Source organism: Nylanderia fulva, unplaced genomic scaffold, assembly GCF_048542155.1.
Source record: "Nylanderia fulva isolate GAGA-0341 unplaced genomic scaffold, ASM4854215v1 Scaffold3, whole genome shotgun sequence".
NCBI lineage: Eukaryota > Metazoa > Arthropoda > Insecta > Hymenoptera > Formicidae > Nylanderia > Nylanderia fulva.
Window position 1 is genome coordinate 7,136,593 of NW_028190368.1, and position 19,939 is coordinate 7,156,531.

Genomic DNA, 19,939 nt, shown 5'->3' on the forward strand with positions numbered 1-19,939 from the left:
AATCCGCGCGAAACGTCAACTGTATACTCGGTGAGTGTTCGCTTGTGAGGACAGTTTGTGCGGGACGACCGACGCATTCCGGTGAATGAGTCGAATTCATGTCGCGAATAGAAGGTGAGGGATGACGACGCACCGCTATCGCGACTCCGTTGAAGGGGACGACGAGGACTCGTGAAGGCGACGACGATTCGCGAGCACGATTGTGACTACTACGAGACCGAGACACGACTCGTGGCTTGCGATTCTTCGTAGAACTACAGGGATCCGCAAGCACGCGGAATCAAGCAGGCAGCGTGGAGCGCTCGGCGATTGTGTGGCCGCGCGCCGCGGATCTTTATCTCTATCAACCAGGTATCGAACAAGTTGTCGACAATACTCGCTTTCTGCAATTTTATTCATAATTTATTCGCATTCGATGCGAGTACGAAACGCATCACTTACTTCACCCGTACCATTTTTTTTTATTTCCAAAGTTTATGAAATTTGAGGAACATGGTATTTTTTCCTCAAATTTAGGAGGAATTTATTATTCCCACAAAATTTGAACGAAATTTCGTTGCGTTTATTTGATAATGAATTTACTACATGAATGGAGAGATGTATTTCTAGTGTTGCGATAAACTTTGCAAACTATCTTTATGCTTCAAGTAGAAGAACTTAAATTTTTAAATCGAATGATTGGATTTAAAAAATGAGACGATTGAATGTGATTTTTTTTCTCGAGGACAGCTACTTTGCATCGCTTGTTGTATATCTATTTATGAAGGGGCGCGCGAGAGATGGAAATGAAAAGGTATAAGTTATTGCGTAGATACTTGACACGATTTATTCTCCCCGCGGGCTATCCTCGTTTTAATATCCGCCGGCTCGCACGAATTTTACATTTTCTACCTCCACAATTTTACATGACGGCGCGAGCCTCGAAAAAAGATGGCGAAGAACTTCTCGCGGTATGTCGACCCATTCTTCAGTGACTGCAGCTGCGAGCTTTCGCCGCTTCGCGGGTGCATTCTTGCACCGCCGTCTGTGGGAGCATATTCCAAGTATGCTCAATAAGATTCATATCCGGTGACAAAGGGTGTGCTATTTTTCCAGTAACATTGTATGCTTTGAACGTTATTTTTTTATGCAAAACGCGTATTTTTTACGAGTCGACGTATCATTTATGGCAATAACGAAAATCGATGGTTTAATATAACAAACGTAATATACGATAGCTGTAGAAATGCTCCGTTAATAAAAGTATAAGATCTTAGGCATTCTGATTTACAAGTTCTGATGGCTTATTTACTAATGACATATCAATCGTCAAGTATTCACACTGCATAACTCTTTGGCCATCAAGTTCGTGCTTTGAAAGAAAAGTAGCTGGCAAGCGAACTGGGAAAAGTTTAAAGGTTACGGGTTTTCGATCAGACTGAACGACGTGGTAAACTATCTCCTTCGGCTTTGAAATGGTATTGGTGGATTCACGGATTTTCCAATGAGTTATATTCGCGTTGGGGAAATTGCAGGATAGAAGGAAGGAAATCGTGACAAAAGTCGATTAAATTTCCGAGCTTTTTGTCGCGTCGCGTACTCCGCGCCCGGTGCCACTTGAGTTTTGGTTTTGGCAGCGTCTGAAGAGTGTTTCCCTATATTTGCAATCGAGGCAGGTTACAGCCTGACCCGAATCTTAAGCCAGACCACGGTCACGGGATGCCTCGACGAGCAGGCACGTAGTAACCTACACGCCAGGCTGTGCCAGGAGCGTCTTCCTTCCTTCCTCCTTTTTCCTTCTCGCGTTCGGTATATTCCCTTCTTTCCCGTGGCCCTCGTCTGAAACTTTGCCTTCGGCCGGCCCGCCGACTTCGTTCTATGCTTCGTAAGGATCCACTCGATATAAAAGCAGTCGAATCTAGGTATTATATGAGCCAAAGGGAAGTTTCAACCAAGTATGGAATAAATGTATCGAATGAAAATTCCTCGCTCGCCCGAAATTGTCTCTCTGTATTAAAATTTCCTCCCTTTTCCGCTACTCCTTTAAAATATTTTCTCGAAGGAGAACCACTTGGTTCAAATGAAACAAAACATTGGATTAAATTGACACTAATTTTATTTTCGTTAATTTTGCGAAATTAAAAAAAAAATACAGCGTCGCAATATACATTTTTATATTACGAAAATCAAATATACTCCATAGAGATTTCCAGATGGGAAAATCTAATTTAATAGATGTTATTTTTTTCTATGCTCTATTTTCTCTATCGAAGCGGTTAAAGTTTTTTTTTGCTATAATGTATCTCGCCGCAATACTTGGTGTGGTCTTCGATATTCCGGACGCATTTCGGACGCGATGTTGGTAAAGAGTCGCACTTGTTGGCGTCCAGGGACACAGGGACATTGGACGTGGAACACCGAAGAGCTGGTGGAGAGAAGGTAGTAGTAGTAGAGGGCGAGGATCGCACTCGGAGGGACACTGGAAAGCGAAGCGAGTGCGCGGTGGATCAGCCCGGAGGGTCTCTTGGGAGATTTCTGGACCGCAGTCCTAAATCAGGTTTCATTCCCCCGGCGAGTCTCTGGCACCTCGAACCCTCTCTCTCGCTGTCCCTTTCTCTTTCTTTCTCTTTCTCTCGCAATTTCGTCGAACCTGCTTGCGATATACCGAACAAAGCAAACGAGCGATTCGCTCTACAACTCTCTTTTTTTTCCTACACGCTCGGCGATTTTCCTCTACGTGCCGAACTGCGTCGAGGGTGGAAGATGGAAAATAATCTGAGTTGAGAAAATACTCAAACGCGCCATGAGATATTCGTTCGACGATCCACACCAGACGGTTTCGCTATCTCGATTCAATTTTTTTTTTAATGGAACGAAAAAAACATTATTCCTCTCGCACTGCCTTCTGTCGTGATATTATTTCGCGTGTGAATGTGTAAAGTCGCGCGGAGGGAGACTAATCATCGCTATAACGAGGGATGATTGTTCGACCGGGGAGATTTGTACGAGGCATATGCATTATCGCAAATGATATCGCAGTGGTCCAGGCGCGGGTTACGCACACCGACACATTCACAGATATTAGCGGACACGTGCACACAAGATAGCGTACATACGCTCGCATACGAAACAAGGGACACGAACGAAGGGAGGTAATTTCTTGTCTCGCGCAAACATCATTTTTTCGGCCTTATCGACAATTTCGCAGGGGGTAGAGATAATCCCTTGCATATATAAATAATACATTTTCTAGTACCTGATAATATTTCACAGAATTATATTTTCTGCAAATTGTAGCATAAGCGCTACATAAGCTACGGTAATGGAATAACAAATTAATTAAATTTTCTTTCCACGCGAATATATTGCGGCGACAGGTTAATGCCGAAGGGCAGAGATAGCAATTACCGAAACTCGCATAACAATCCTCGGAATGCATGTGTCAAAGTGTTTCACGTACGCTCGTAAAGTGCCGGCATATATATTCGCGAGCACGAGCAGGAACCGAAAACCGCCTTTGTACTATTACGGCCGGAACATTACAGAAAGAGATACTCCCTTGCGCGCTTTCTACGCGCTCTGTTGCTCTGTATGCAACGCGACGGCGACGACGACCTACGCCGTTACGCCCATAAACATAGATCAAGCTCAACAATGGCCTGCCGGTAAACGTATTGACATTTTATACTTCCCACCAGCGCTGACTGGTTGCCTCCGCGCGGACGTTGGTGTGTTACTCAACTGAGATACCGGGACAAACTGCAGGATATGCTGTCCTCGCCGCGATTCTACGCACGACGAGATGCTAATGGACGAGGGCGATACGGCGGATAGATTTATGAATGGTTGGCGATCGAAGACGTGTCCGAAATGCCGTTAATTTACGGATCCGTGACCACGGAAGTCGGGAGACAGGAGATAGATCAATTGAAACTGTAGCTTCAAATAAGATAACGTGGATAATACGCACATATGTATCTCTCTCTCTCTCTTTCCATATGTTTTTTAAATTTGTCAAAAAATATCCTTTAAGACTCTCAAGATACAAATCTTGTGGAGCTACTACTCTCCTTATTTATGTGTTATTGAATATTTAATATAATTTATATATCATATGTGATTAAATGCTAGATTTATTTGCATATAGGCGTAAAAGCTTGTGCAATCAATTAAACATAGCCGCGCTATTATTTTGCGTAAATGACGTTAAATCAAATTGATGACCGATAATCTTCCGTGCCTCTCGGCGCCAGGGAAGATGAACGGTTGTTAACCTGATTCTAAACCATATGGCAGATATTGGGTTAATATGGTGAAAGTTCTCGGAGAGAACTTCTCATAGAAGTGTGTTACGGGAACAGCTACGTCTGAACGTATAACGCCGCGTTCTACTTAGGGAGCGCGATATTAAAGTAGATAAGGGCAGTGTACAGTCAGACATGACGCGCGTTTCAGTGGATATCGTCTTATTTTTACGATTCTTTTTGCAAACTATTTTTTCGTTTATATCATGTTGCCTTCGTAGAATTTTTATTTCTAGCATGTACACATACAGTTACGCATACCTCGTCGATTTATTATGACTTTTATTTTCTCATTTTCGTAAATAATGTCAATTGTAGCATGTTAATGTAATTAAAAAGGTTTACATAAATGTATTATACATAATAGCATACTGTTATTAGCGATATACATGATATGAAATTATTTCTGAAAACTGACAAGAGTGATATATAGTTTCGTAGTTTATGTTAGTGTCTTGTTAGTAAAGATGTGTAATATTATAAAAGTGTTATTTAACATACTTTTCTTTGGCAAAATTATAATATGAATTTTACATGATTAAATATGTTTGCGTATTAATTCTTTTATTAGTATTTTATATTAAAAATTAAAATTAACTACATTTTTGCTAATATATATTTTTAAAATTATTTTAAGAAATTATCAAATAAAAAAAACTTTATGAAGAAAAATTTCTACCTGAAGCAATTGCAAAATTTTAATTATTTTATAAAAATTCAACATTTAATAAATAAAAAAATTGCTGATATTATTAAGATGGCCATAATAAATTACCGAGAGACTGCATATATACTCCACACATGCACTTGCGCATAATTGTTATGTTTCAAATATTTTTCTGACGAGATCTCTCTCTCTCTCTTTTTCTCTCTTCAGAGATTTGATGTCCTTAAAACGACATATCATCGAAATATCATTGTCATTTTTCTTATAAATTAAGTTTATTATAAATGTGCATACTTATTGTACGAATATCACCTTCTTATATAACTCCAGATTATCACGCAAATGTTACTTGCCAATATGTCGCAAATGTTAGCGCAAGATTGCGCCATTATGAACTCTTTGAGTCTCGCACGGAAGGAGAAGGGGTAAATATTTATCGTAGTCACGCGCGCATTATTCACGCTAGACTTACGGGCATGGTGTTATTTCTTTGGTAGGCTTAATTTAGAAGTAACAAGATTAACGAATGATTATTTGATTATTTTAATCGTGTTATCCGCGAGTTTCATTTTTTTCACTTTTTTATATAGCGTGTTTTTTTCTATTTAATGAAAGGAATATTTATTTTTATGCAAAACTTTGAGATACCGTACACGTTTGCGGCAGCATTATGAAAAACAAGCAGAGATGGAAAAGCGCACGAACGAAGGGTGCGAGTCTCTTATCCGCGCAGACACAAACGCAAGAGCTCTCACACATCAAAAGCAATTTATACGATTATATGCATGACGCTTTGAATGCGCCTTAATCAAATAAGCCGCGCTATTCTCGCCTGCGACGGAAAATGACGAGGAACACTGAAGATGCTGAATCGACCCGCTTTCAAACGTACCGGCTGAAAAATTTTCTCTCACTCGATCCGACGTGATGCATGTATAACACGACAAACAGATTACGTTGTTCTTTAACGTTATAGCACGAGAAAGCACGAAAAATTGCGTCTTCCAAAGTATTTGCATTCCATCGTCATTTTCTAAGAAGTGAAATTTTCTCACGGTATACGCCAGTATATTACGTGTTTCTCCACATAAATATTCAAAATCACGTAAAGAAGTATTTATCACGAAAGAATCGTAACTCTTGATTTATAATATCTTCTCCGATATTTTCTTCATTCGGAAAATATAACATAAATACCAAAGGAGATGCGAGTACAAAAAGGGATATTATTCAATAGCTTGTAATTTTCACCGATTAAAGATCGCGCGAGAGATAAGTCAAATGTCTTGAATTTTTGGGATAACATATCGCGTGTTACAGCAGAACCGACCGTAAAACTGTGACAACGGCAGGTGACGGAGGAAAGTTTTCTTCACGCCGTGTGGCCCTTCAGCTGTTCACGTCGGATCCGTTTACGCCGGTCGGGGAAAATGTTTTCGAATACCACAAGTTAGAATAGGCTGCCGTCGACGGTGGAAACGGTGCCAAAATCTCAAGAGAAACGCGCCCGTGTTTTCCCTTCCCCCGCTTTTGCCTTTGGCTCCACGTATCCACCCTTTCTGGCCGTCTCTCTTTCCTCTCCCCCTCCCCCGCTCGGCGCGCCTCGCTTTGTTATGTTAATTGTTTCAAACTCGGGGCATCATCGCCACGTTTATTTTCCATTCTCGTCGCCTTCCTTCCTCTCTTCCTCCAGCGCGGCACATACTCGCCGGCCTTCGCCAACACAAAGCCTCGTTTTCGTCCTGGGTCTATTGAGCCACCCCCTTTGTTGAGCAACATCCCTCCTTTCGGATATCACTTCTCTCTGATGGTCGTTTAATCATATTTTATTTCCCGAGGAAATACACCGTCCTTTCATATTTCATCGCGAGATACAATATATTATAGATTTCATGCATATCGATTTTACTTATAACCGATTGTGCGGTTATGCGAATAAAGTAAGATGCGTGAGTCTGTGTGGCTGATATACAGATGTCTTATGCATAACGCAAGTACATTCCGATCTGACGCATCGCTTTGTTCGACCGTGTGCTCACGCGTGTGTCCGTCCTCTCATTTTTTCCCGTATTTCTCATTCGTTTCGAGCCGCGAGGTCGGTAACCATGATGCACCATATATTTTAATACTCACGTTGTGGAATGCGGACAGGAGAACAGTTATTACAGTTTTAATTAAACGAAAATCATATCATTCCATACATACTTGATGGTAGTCTGGCTGCCGTGGGATACGCTGATGCATTCAACGTAGCTGCATAGCGTGGCGCGCAACATCCCCGATGGTTTTCTGTTTCAAATATTGTATGCCGACTATCCTCTGGGAGTGTTCCGCTGCCAACTTTCGTAACGCCTCGGCTCCAGGTTTGTTGCTAGCATTTTTGTTCTCTGTTTGCATCGAGAATAGTCAATCTAAATGAACACACATGCGAGGAGCGCGTTATTCCATATCAATAAATATCAGAGTATTGTGTATAAAAAATATGTGTGTATAAGTATATGTATCATTATTCATTATAAGATATTATAGTATTTCAAATTGAGGTATATGACATTCTATGGAATTTAAATATCGTAAAGTTCGATTTATGGAAAACTCCTTACACATACATTATGTTAAAGGAATTCTATGTATGTAGCATTCTAATATAGCCTATGTACGTAAAATATGCCGGTAAATAGGTCTTTCATCTTTGAATAGGCATACCTTGATATCTTTACGTATAGGAAGGCCCTGGCCGCGGTATGCGGAGTACGAGAGGTATTTACGGTGCGACCATAAATTTGAACGACATCAAAATGAGATTAGAAATACACGAGACCGTTTTCATATATGCATACCGTTTTTTTCTTTTGCGTGGCAATAGCTTGATTATTTCTATCGATCGCCGGTCAGTTGCTATTTTAAACGATATGCAATAAGAGCAAATAATTTTGTGATATTATAATCTGATCATGAAGTACCAATAATTTTAATTAAACGATCTTTAATATTTGAAATTTAGATATTCAATTTCCCGAGATATATTTACGAGATATGAAATCTGGCAAAGACTAAATAAGACGCTTTGTTACGAAGATTTTGTTAGATCTAAGAGCATTGTAAGCAGACTAAAACAAGACCCGTTCTGTGTTCTCATGTTGTAGTTGTACTCGTTTAGCAAAATACACCAAGCTCAGGTGCGTTCGTTCCTGTTGCTCGTCTCGTTAATTCGAATTCTAGTTTCTTAGATGGAACTGTGCCGTAATTTGAAAGCTTCGTAACACAGAGCCTTGCTAAGGTGTAGTGTTCGGTCAGCCGACATTTCTAGCCTTCTCTGGCAAGGTCATGCTCTGTCTCTCTTCCGCGTTCGCTTCCTTCCGTCTCGCTTTCGCCGAAGGAGGGAGATGGACAGAGCAAGCAACTCCTTTGGCCTTTCCCGTAAGGGGTGACCGCAGGATCTCGGCAGGCTATCGACTTGGCTTGAGCTCCGCCTGTATGAGAGAAGGGTAAAGGAAGGCCAGGGGTTTGGTTGGTAGTTTGATGTTGTGTAACGGACGGCCTGGCTAACACCAAAGATGTCAGCACAGCATAATATTATCCTAGATGCCTCGCAGTTCGGAATTTACTCCGAGATACATAAGCCCGTGGTTAGCTAATACCGGCGCTGCCTCGACCTTTACATCCTGGAAGTTGCACGCCCGTATTTATCCCCTCTTCCCTCCCCTGCCTCTCGGATGGATGCTCGGCCATCCCTCGCATAATCGATCTCGACGTTAGCAGAGCGAAAACAGCTCGGTGAGACTTTCGTGACCGGTCACGACGTTACGTGTCATATATGGGATTTACTGCGTAGAATATTATTATCGATTCTCGCGAGCTCGAATGCGGAATTGCCGTTCCGTCGCGAGGGATGTAATAGGTTCTGTAGGTAGATAAGTAGGTTGGTAGAGGTGTTAGGATAAAACTGCGAATTATTGGAAAGCGAGAATGCGGGTTTGTTTCGAAGCGACGTGTCGGGCACAAGGGTGCGCAGGACGTATTATCTCGCCCGCAGTTCAATAGAATGGACCGAAACAAAGGGGACCACCAAGCAAAATAATGCCAGCGTTCAGAGGACCAGGAACTAACTGAGAAAAGGGATCTTGATGCTTTTGTGTACGAGCGCGTAGATATAGATGATGCCGCGCGTGTTGGTAAAACGCGTGATCTCGTGTGAGAGTGGGAAAATCAGGAGGAATACGTGAGGGTGATACGCACGAGGAGTGGAAACAATGGAGGAAATAAAATAAAGCTTAGAATAGGGAGCAATCGGGAGAGAGAGAGAAGAAAGACGGAGCATGAAGGTTGAAACGCAATAGTTTTAATCAAGATAAAACGAGAAGCAGAAAAGAGATCAGGAATTAAACGAAAGAAGACGAAGGTTCGAGCCAGGAAAGGAAAAGCGAAACTTAGTTCCCTCGTTTGAGATTTTTCTCTTATCGCGAAACTAGGCATTATCTTAAGAGGAAGAAGACGATTAACGATACGCGGTTGACTCCTCTTAATTTACCGAATCGTAGATACAACGAACAGCATGATTCTATCGTCTATCTCGTACAACACGTGTGTCGATCGCATGAATTGAATTGTTACTCTCAAACATTACTTACGAATCAAGGTGTGCGGCTGCAAGTGGCGAACACGGTTTACGTGCCGTGGAGCTTTGCTTTCAATTCCACTTTCAAACTTTTCCGCCCACCACACGCCGCTCTCAAACAAATGGTACCGAACCGCCTATTTGTTTCTCGACGGCACACGACATTCGTGCGGCACGTTTTAATGCGGCAAGAGGATATTCTCGGGCACGCACGCGTTCGATTTCATTATCATTGTCAGCGCGTATTTGCGATATAAATATATCGCACGCTATTATCGAGATGGAGTTTGCGCTTTCACGTTGCAACTTTAATTTTAATTTGTACTTTTTGTTATTCTGGAAAAGTATAAGTAATTATGAAAACAAAAATTCTTTATAAATTAAATTCTTCGTGTTATTCTGTGTGAAATAAAAATAATAAATAATTTCAATGTGGTTAAGTGAAAAGGATGATGATGAGTACATATAGAGAGACGGGTAAGCACGGGGAAACGGGATAAAGGACACGTACGGGAGTAAAGCCGGACGACGACCCCAGTCAACCCATAAGCTCTTCTCCTCCTCCTCCTCTTTCCCCCCTAACTCACGTCACTGACATAACCACCCTTGGCTCCGATCAATCTGGCGTCCGTTCTGCCATCGTCGCCTTTGGTTCTCGCTATGTGCTATTCTGTGTAGAACCGAAGCACAAGTACCCGTCGTATATATCAATGTGTCTCGAACCTACTACGATGATCAACTGTCAAAATCGGTGATCTGCAAGCGTCGTTTCTGTCTGTCTACGAAATCGATGACGAATAGTTAGGGTCGGTCAAAGATATTGCCAAGGACGTCCATAAACTATCGAGATGTATAGATAGATTCTGTGTTGTGGAACGTCGGTTTAATTATCTTTGATGGCACTTTGTCAATAGTTGTAGATATGTAGGATAGCACAAATCAAACTTGTGTGCAAGTAATTAATATAACTTTTTAGTCTAATATAACTTTGTACATGTTACAATAGAATATCATATTCGAAATTTGAAATTCCACATCTTTCAGTTGCTGCTTCAATTTATTCTTTAAAAATTTCATGATTATCTTACATTTACAATATACGATAAGAATTTTTATAATTTCTTTGCAGTATTTTTTTAACTTTTTTATCAGAAGAATAAGAACCATAATCAAAATACAGCAGAATATCGTACATTTTCCGCTAGAATTCTCTATCCTCCGCAATTCTTTCGTAATGTCTTCGAAGTGCGATCATTCGTTCTCCCTCGGGGTGGAGAAGGGGGAACGGGCTCCAGATACTCGATAAAAATTCGTCCGGTCCCGTGAGCGCCGCCACGCGTTGCTCCCTAGTACGATAGCGCGATTTCATACGCGTTTGAAGTTGGTGCGAGGCCAGGCCGACATTGGGGAAAGGTTGGCTGGCCAGCCAGCCCGGCCTGCCGCAGTTGGCCGTCCGCGTACGGCAGTTCGCTTTTTGGCCGGCACGGCCGGACAGAAACGTTGTTTAGCTTGATTGAACTTTCGCGGTGCCGGGGGTCGATTCTCAAAGCAATACGGCGCAATGTTGTCTGCATTGCCACCTATCCACCTGCACAAACCTGTGACTTCTCTTCCATTATGTGCTATGCATCCGTTTTCTTTAATCTTTTTGTTGCACGCGCATTGTCGAAACCCCAACAGAACCAATCGCGCAATTCTTTTGAACGTTCTTGCAGCATTTACACAGTATTTCTCAATTTTTTTTTATGTCGCAAATTTTTTTGAGCACGCGTTTCTCATATTGTATAAAATAATTTCTACTACATTAAATATTTTCTGTCTCTTAAATTTTTCTCTTAAATAAAATATGCTTCTTATTTTCTCATACACACATACAAGCATACAGAAAGATGATCATATATCTTGAGAGAATTGTATTATTTCAGTTACACATTTTATGTTTTAGGTTTCATTTATTAAACAGACAAAAGAATAGTGTATTTTTTCTATTCAAGAATTTTTAGGATGATATTTTTTAATCATGAAAATGTAATTATTATGATACTTTGTTTTTACGCATTCTTGAATTTAACAAAATTTTATTATAAACTTTTTATTTTTGTTGAACAAGTATTTCCACGATGAGAAATTATGTTTAAAATATATTTCGTATATCTGGCCCAATTAAGTGTTTATTTATTGCTAATTTGTTGCACTAATCTGGAATTGCTTTTACTAATTAACAGGAAATTGTGATATAATGAAAATGTGAATTTAACATTATATTCTCATTTCCGGAAAACACATAACAAATCAAAAATTAAAAATAAAGATATCAAAATTAATTAATAATTGCTCATTTTTGAGATTTCAAATAAATTTCAAAAAGAATAAATTTTTATAGGTGCATCAGCGTGGAATATTATAATGTTATAATAGTAAAGTAATCACAAGTGAAAATGCTAATATGTTAATTTGATATATAATATTCTTAAATTCATTACTAAATTAGTTTAGAATTTTTCACTTGCAAAATGAGTTTAAAAATAATTTAAAATATTATAACGATCGGTATCAATGTAGTTAGTTGTTTTCTCTTTTAATTTTATAATAGTATTAAAATGTTTCTCAACTGTTTATTTGCTTCTGAGATGCACTACTTAATGTTAAAATTGTAGTTTATTGTTTCACTTAAAAAGTCCTAAGCTCTTTTATTTTAAAAGTTGCCGTTTTAAGTAAAAATTTTAAATTATTAAATTTTTGAGAACTTTCTTTTATTATTATTTGGTTTTGTGAATTTTAGGACAACCTTTTTAGTTAATTGAGAAAATAAATAACTCAGAAAATGATAAATTAACACTTAATATCGTGTCATATGTATTTAAATTTAATTTCTTGTTACATGAGTGTTAAGTTCATGAATATAATTTCTTACTTTTGTTTTTCAACAAAATCCGAAATTACATATTCCCAAAATAAAGTCTAGAATTGCAAAGAGTTCTTTCGTGAGCACGTAGCATCCACACCAGACTTCTCGATTCCTCATACGTGAATCGCATAACGCGCGATAAGTTCGGGATGAAGTTCACTGAAAGCATCAGAGAGATAGATTCTTCGAAAGGTTGGATATTACTTCCACACTTCACGCATACGAAGTAATCCGTACGCGTGGAGGCGGCATATTGAGCGAACATCATCTCTCTCGTCTCCCTCACAAGAGGTTACACAGATATCTCATTTCGAAAGGAGACTTGCTCGGTTTACCAAGAGCGACGCTATGGTAATCTTTGTCGTTAATACTATTTATCCGGGACCACGTGACCGACTTGGCCACGTCCGTCTCTTGACAGGTGTGCGTTAACGCAAACGACACAGAGACGTGGCTCGCCAAGATCAACGGCATTCATATTGAACGAGGCGAAGGTTCTGAATATTCATGCCACCGTGTAGGGTGAACGTCGCCGGCGTTACGGGCGGACTTAGCCTCCGCTGCATAGAAGGCTAAAACGCGCCTTAATGCTTCGGTGATGTGCGCAAAACATGTCGCGCGGTTGCTACCCATATGATGCAAAGATCCGCGTCCTACAATGTCGTATACAGGATGACTGATATGGTGATAACCTTTGCCATTTCATTGCCCGTCTTAGTCGGGAAAGAGCGGAGCGCGTGTTCGTATTAATGAATGATTGTCACTCCTGACACTTGTTGTACGTTTCTTGAAGTTCTCAAAAAATTAAAAAACGCGCGTTGCATCTATTTGAATATTTTTGGTATTAAATATATTATTTATTTTTATAAATAACATTTATCTATCTAGGATAATGCTGTTATGACATTAGACATATATTATGCAGACGAGGATCAGCTGCTGAAATATTCTTGCTCGATTCGAATGAGCGACTGCACTGTTAAATATCCCTCTTTACGTACCGTATACGTCACCTTGCTTGTACGACATAGTACAGAGGGGCCGAAATTATCTATTGATTTTGAATGGGTAGCCACTATGGCGGATTAGGCTGACCAGCAGGTTGCGGTGATTGAGGCTGTGTCTGGCCTTCTGCCCCGGCCATCCGCCAGCTTTATCATGCGCTTCTACCATTGGCGCGGAACACGTGTAATCAGCCGCCGATCAGCCAAACATGAGGGCCAAACCGGCCGCATATTATTTTGCGGCCGATCGCGGCTTACGAGTAGACGCGAAAAATTTATTGCCTCGGGGTAAAAGGAATCCGCTGGAAGAGAACAGCGGGCGCGATCAAATATCCCGCAAAACTTGAAGTTTTCCCGGGGTCGAGTTAGATTAAGTTGGAAACATATGGATACTTTATATGGAACTTTGTTACACGCGAGCACTTTAATCAGGAACTTTATCGAGCGAAACGTGCCTCTCCCCGCGAAAATTGATCGTACCGAAGATGAAATCCCATCGTCGCGATCTGTCAGATATTAATTGAAAAGGAGGAAGAAATAGAATACCAAGTAGAATATTTATTTATCGTTTGGATAAGTGACAAAATTTTTAAATTGAAACACGCGAAGGCGATTTATTGAAAAATAAATTGTTGCAAGATAAACCTGTCGATTGTCAGAAAAGCGAAGTGTCGTGAAATCGTCGATCGGAAACAATCGCAGAGTCACAGCGCGCAAACCGCACGTGAGATAAACGTTTTTGCACCGAACCAGAGAACTGTCCGCTGATTTATTGGGCAAATTAAAGAACTTTTCAGTCGGCATTCCTAACCCTTCTACGTTCTCGTTCTACAAAGTGGCTCTAATTAAAAGACTATAAAGAGTCAGCCGCCACGTAACAGTGGCGGAAGCTCACGTACGGTAGAGACAGGGAGGTGGTTGAGCGGAGATAGGCGGGAGAGGTATAGAGAAAGAGAGAGAAAGAGAACGGGGTTCGGGAAAAGTAGAGACTAAAAATGCACGAACGCTCCTTTCATGTCTGACCGTCGGTATAACCGGGCTCGGATGAAGGGTTGTTTAAAGGTAAAGCGGGTGGCGTTGATTTCCGACTTGGGTATGATGTAGCGAGGGGCATGGAGTAGAGACGGGAGGTGAATCAGGCTGTATGTACACACGTTAACCGGTCTCTCCAATTATTTTTACATCGGTTTGCGAGTAACAACTGTATAACGGGATTCTATTGTTAATTTTTGCGGCGTGCGACCGTCACGAGTGTCGAGCAATGGCGGCACGCGAGGCACGCCGGCAACTCGAAATGTTTCCTTCCCTTCTAAATGCCCCTCTTTCGCCGTAATGCTATTCGCTCCCATATATATAACTCCTAAGATAATTCTATCCTTCGCAGCGGTATCACGAGCCCTTCACAAGCTTATCAACGTAGCGGCGTACATCTTTCGCGCAGGAAACACGTCAGCGAAAAGAGGTTTCATGATTTCTAATTCAGTTATTGTGGATCGATATGGAAAAGTGCTATATCTTTCTTGTTGTACGTCAGGGCGAAAATAAGTGGAGAAGGAAGGCTGTCCTTTAACAGTTTTATTTGTACTCTTTATAATCCAGGAAGAATGTTTAATATAATTTGAGTGTTCGAGATATGTACGTGTTTACAAGAAAGCTAAAATTATGAATTTATTCTTTCTTCCATTATAATTTCAATGTGTTAAAAAATATTGATTACGAAAATTATTTTATAATGCAAAATATTAAAATTAATTGATTTTAATTATCGTGATTTTAACATTGTTGTTAGATACATATTTTAGTATTTTCAGTATACAAGATTTAATTGATATAATGATCTAAAGTTTATTTTTAATTTCGCAAAAAATAAAGGATGATGTTTTTCTGTGGAAAAAAATCAAGATTTCAGTAATTTCTTGTTCGTGAACTCGTTCTTTACGAATTCAGTTAAAAAAATGCAAATATACATCTTTCATGCAAATTTGCATGAAATTATTTATATTAATATTTTATATTTAGCTTTCAATGCATTTAATCTTTTTTTTTTTTTTTTGCAAATGACGTAAGTATATAAGATATATGACATTGAAAAAATTAATAAATAGCGAAGAAGATATAGTGTCCATTTACATTTTTGCATGGAGAAAAGATTAATACAAAATCTTTCACATAATAATGTGAATCTGAAAATTTCGTATAATTAAATTATATCCTATGACGTACGATGTACGATGACATGCAGCGGCGTGATCGAAAATGTCATTATACCTTGTAGAAGAACACCGACGTTACGGCGCTTTTAAGGGCAGCGATCCGATGCCTTCCTCTTTAATGAAACGAGCGACAGGCTGTGCGCGGAAAAGGGGGAGGAAGATGTTCTCTCGGTCGCCCATGTCCCGTGGGGTAGGTTGATGCTGCGTATACCTACTATCTCCTTTCAGGAGCGCCGGGGGAGATAGAACGAGACGGAACAGTCACGACGAGAGAGACGGAGTTGCGAAACGAGGCGTGTTGGTTCGAATAAGAGACAGATCTATAGCGAGAAGGCCTCGCCGGGGATGAGGGAGGAAAGCAAGCGAGCAAGCAAGCAAGCAAGCACGGGCAAGGAAGGCAGGCAGGCTTGCGAAACGTTACCTATAGCAGTAGGCCGTGGCTGTATTGATCAAGACGAGGCGGGACGGCGGAGCCTCCCTACGCCTCTATTTCCGTTGTTGGCCCTGTTCTTGCCTCTCCTCGCGCTTACGAGAAAGAGAGGGAGGGTTTCGTTCCTTCGATCCCCTGTTCCACTCTGCCCTTCTTTTCTTTGGTACTGACCGCAACCTCCGTGCTTTCAGTGCTGAAGGCGAAACGCCGCCATTACCAACACTGATAATAGTTGTAGTAGTTGTCTCGCGATCAACGTCAACGGTCTTTTAAAATCTATACGTTCCCTCGGATGTTTCATTCAGACTGTGTCTGTGCGGAAGATGGAAACGGCGCTTCGCTCTCTGTTTTTCTCGCCATCGATTTTTGCTCGTTTTCGCGTGTATTCATGCCGTGAATAATTTACGCGGATAATTTTGTACCGATTTCTCACCCCGAGTCGCACCTTCCGTTTGATTGCTTAGGTCCTTGAGTCAAGTTTGATGTTTCCGCATCATTGCGCCGTTTCAGAAGCCTATTATTTATAGATGACCTGTTCAGATAAAGAAGTTTCGGTTCGATGCATCTTCACCGGGCTGGAGTTTTTCAATTTGTCGCATGAAAGAAAGGAGAACAAAATCGATTTTACGAATTATATTTGTAGTATGTCACATTTTAGCATTTCTCCAAGGAATATCGGTCAGTTGTGCCATACACACACATAAATACATTTATATATGTGAATGTAGATAGTGAGAAACTCATATCTCTTTCATTTTCTTTAAGATTTTCTAATCATAGAGGATTCGCGGCTGCGCTTTATATCTCGCATATCATCATCTCTATTCAAGATAATCTGGCGGAGATGCTATCTCGCGATATTCTACATATTTTGTCCCACGAATATAATCCATGAATATTTTTGCAAAATAATACATACATATATTCCACGTGATGTGAAGATATTGCCGTAATCATTTATACGAACTATGACTGTGACTAAAATTCACGCATTTCTCGCGTATAGCTAATTTTAGTTACAGTCTAGTTTAGCTGAGTCTGCGGACGGGTGTGCATATAGCTTTAACCGGACTCTTTCGTGGAAATACCAGAAAATTTTATCTCGCTCGATGTCGTGGCAGGCATAAACGGCGAAGGGAACAAAGAGGAGAAAAGGGAGGGGGTGGAAAAATAAAAAAAAAATAAAAAATGCACGGACATCCCGTCCGTGTACCGTCCGGGTGCGAACGAACGAGTTTACGTTTCAGCCGTTGCAGATCGAGTAAATGTAGGGAAAGATGAGGGATTGCGGTTTTCGGGTTGGACCGAACTAGGGGAGGGAGAATAGGAGGATTTGCATCGCGGGGGTTCGTTCGAGGGAGGCGGAAAAAATTTCGCGCCCACCGCGTGTCCGCCCGTGGATGCGCGCGCGGTTCCGTATATTTATGCGATACATTACGTATTCGGGTAAATGACACGTGACTTGATTTACCGGCACCGACAACGGCGGAATAAAACGTGCGAGAGCGGATGGCTCCGCGCGATTCCTGAGTAATGCACCCCTCCCTCTCTCCCACCCCTTCACCCCGTCGCGCGACGTCGACGCACGCACACACACACACACACACACACACACGCGCGCGCTCGCGTTACGCTATCTGCATTTTAATCGTCTGGTTCCGTTACTAATTAATCATGCCGCGCGACGCCGGTGCGTTCGCGGTGTATTTTTCATCGCGATTTATTTACTCACGAACACAAATTATGCCGCCTTATGATCTTGCGACTCTTTTGCTCTCTCGTTTCCTCTCGCCGCATTGTACATTTTTTGCAGAACTCTTCGACGTACGTGGCCTATCGTACGTCGCACAATAACGTGCTGCAGCTGTATTGACAATTGTTGGGGATCCGTTATATTTTTATATTTCATACATCTGCTGTATATATATACATACACGCGTATTATATACTAGCATGCATTATTCCGCACCGACCATTCGTTCAAATAAATGTACATTTATCGTGACTCATTACGGTCACCTTTTCACTACGACAAACGAAATCACGATAATTACAGGAGATAATTATGACCGAATAAAAATTGCCGTGAGATATTACGCATTACACAGATAACATCGACAAAGTACGGCTCTTTTTTTAGAGTTCCACTGAATAACGCGGTAACCGGAGAACATTGTACCTGCATGACCGCAACGTTGATGGGTCGCTCTATCAGCCGTCCTGCGTTTTGCGGGAGATGTAATCTGTAATAGAGATAACGGCAATTTAGCAGAATCCAATGTTAGTTGCCCATATCACAGAAATTAATGAGTAACAATCGTGATTTTAAACGGTAATTAGATAGGCAAATTGAAACGTAGCGTATACCCGCTATGTGAACCATAAATTTTGCATTTTCATATTCGCGCAAGCGAAACGTTTTACACGCTAGACACAATACGCAATTAATCTACCGCGCGACAGTAAAACAATGCATTTAAGGGCTAGAAGATATTTCATCGCCCTTTGTTTCTGGGATTTAGCTGTCTCTTTAACCGTACAATTCCGAATATAGTTCAAAAGTGTGGGGACCGTGTCGCGAGATTCTAGTGTGGCTCACTTTGAATAGTGAACACGGCGCGATGTAACAAACCAGCTTAGAGAATGATGACGGTGTTTAAGCGTCGAAAGTTTCGACCGAAACACGCACCCGGTTTAATTCCCTCCTGCTTTTCAGCTCCTTAAACTCGCGAACCGACGGCCACCGTCTAATTGATGTAGTTTTTATCGACTTACGCACGCCGTGGTGTTATTCATTCAACGCCGGGGGCTGAAAGAAACCGCATCGTTTACCGGCTCCCACGGCGTGCACTTGGTTCGCAACCCCCCGTTTTATTCTCGCCTTCTTTCAGTGCTTTCTACTTAACAGAATCAATATGCTAAAGTGACTCGACCGGTGCAAAGAGAAAAATCGTTACAGCTTTTTAAATCTCTTACACGCATATATCATTTAAGCTTTTAAATTGGAATTAAAATCAATTATCATTTACCGCTCGTGCAAAAATATGCTGCTTGTATTTATCATGGTATTTATTGGTAAATGTGCTGAAAGAAAAGAATTAAACTTTTGCTTTAATACGAATAATTCAATTAACACGTATATTACGTATATAGACAGAAGATGATTATCAACTTATACAAACTAAGACATAATTTGTGTCGTGTTAAGCTACGAGTCGAAAAGTTGGCAATATTGTTCGTGCGACATATAGGACGAACACGCTCGACGTAGCGAAGTAAGATGAAAGCGGTCGCCAGAGGTCTGTTGCTCCGTGAGACCAAAGCTGAGATAGCGAGATAGAAGGAACTCCTTAGGAAGAGTAGTCCGCTCCCCCGCGATCCAGACAAATGCACTCCAGTTGTTTTCCTCGGTTCGTTCCGTTTTGGTCTTTATCAAATCTCCTCTCCCGTAGCCGGGTTGGGGCTTTCCGCAGTCTAGGAGAAGCGGCCGATAAGGTCCCACCTCCTCTCGGTAGCAGCTCCTCACGAATCGCGCTTGACGAAAAAAGGACGAAAAGACGGGGGTCGGGGGAGGAAGCCACGATAAATACTTTCCACCAAAACAGAACGGGAGAGAAGATGGGGGGCGAGGATGACGGCAGTTCGCGAGAACGAAGAGTGAGAGGAAAAAGACAGAGACGGAGAGATAGAGATTCTTCGCATCTCTCACAGAATCGAAAGTTTCCACTCTGAAGAAAGCTCGAGTAGTTTCACCGATCGAGAGGCACTCCACTTATGTGTCTTCCTTCTCTTTCTCCGTGTTTCTACATCGACGGA

General features: G+C 41.1%; 1 protein-coding gene across 2 annotated transcripts in view; it reads left to right on the plus strand.

Annotated features, from left to right (window-relative positions):
* Positions 1-216: 216 nt before the first annotated feature.
* The window catches only part of bru3 (CUGBP Elav-like family member bruno 3), a 545,388-nt gene continuing 525,665 nt past the window's right edge, over positions 217-19,939 (plus strand). For both annotated transcript variants that reach the window (XM_029317918.2, XM_085484319.1), the window contains exon 1: positions 217-351. The gene's annotated coding sequence lies outside the window, so the exon portion shown is untranslated. The remainder of the gene's footprint in view (positions 352-19,939) is intronic.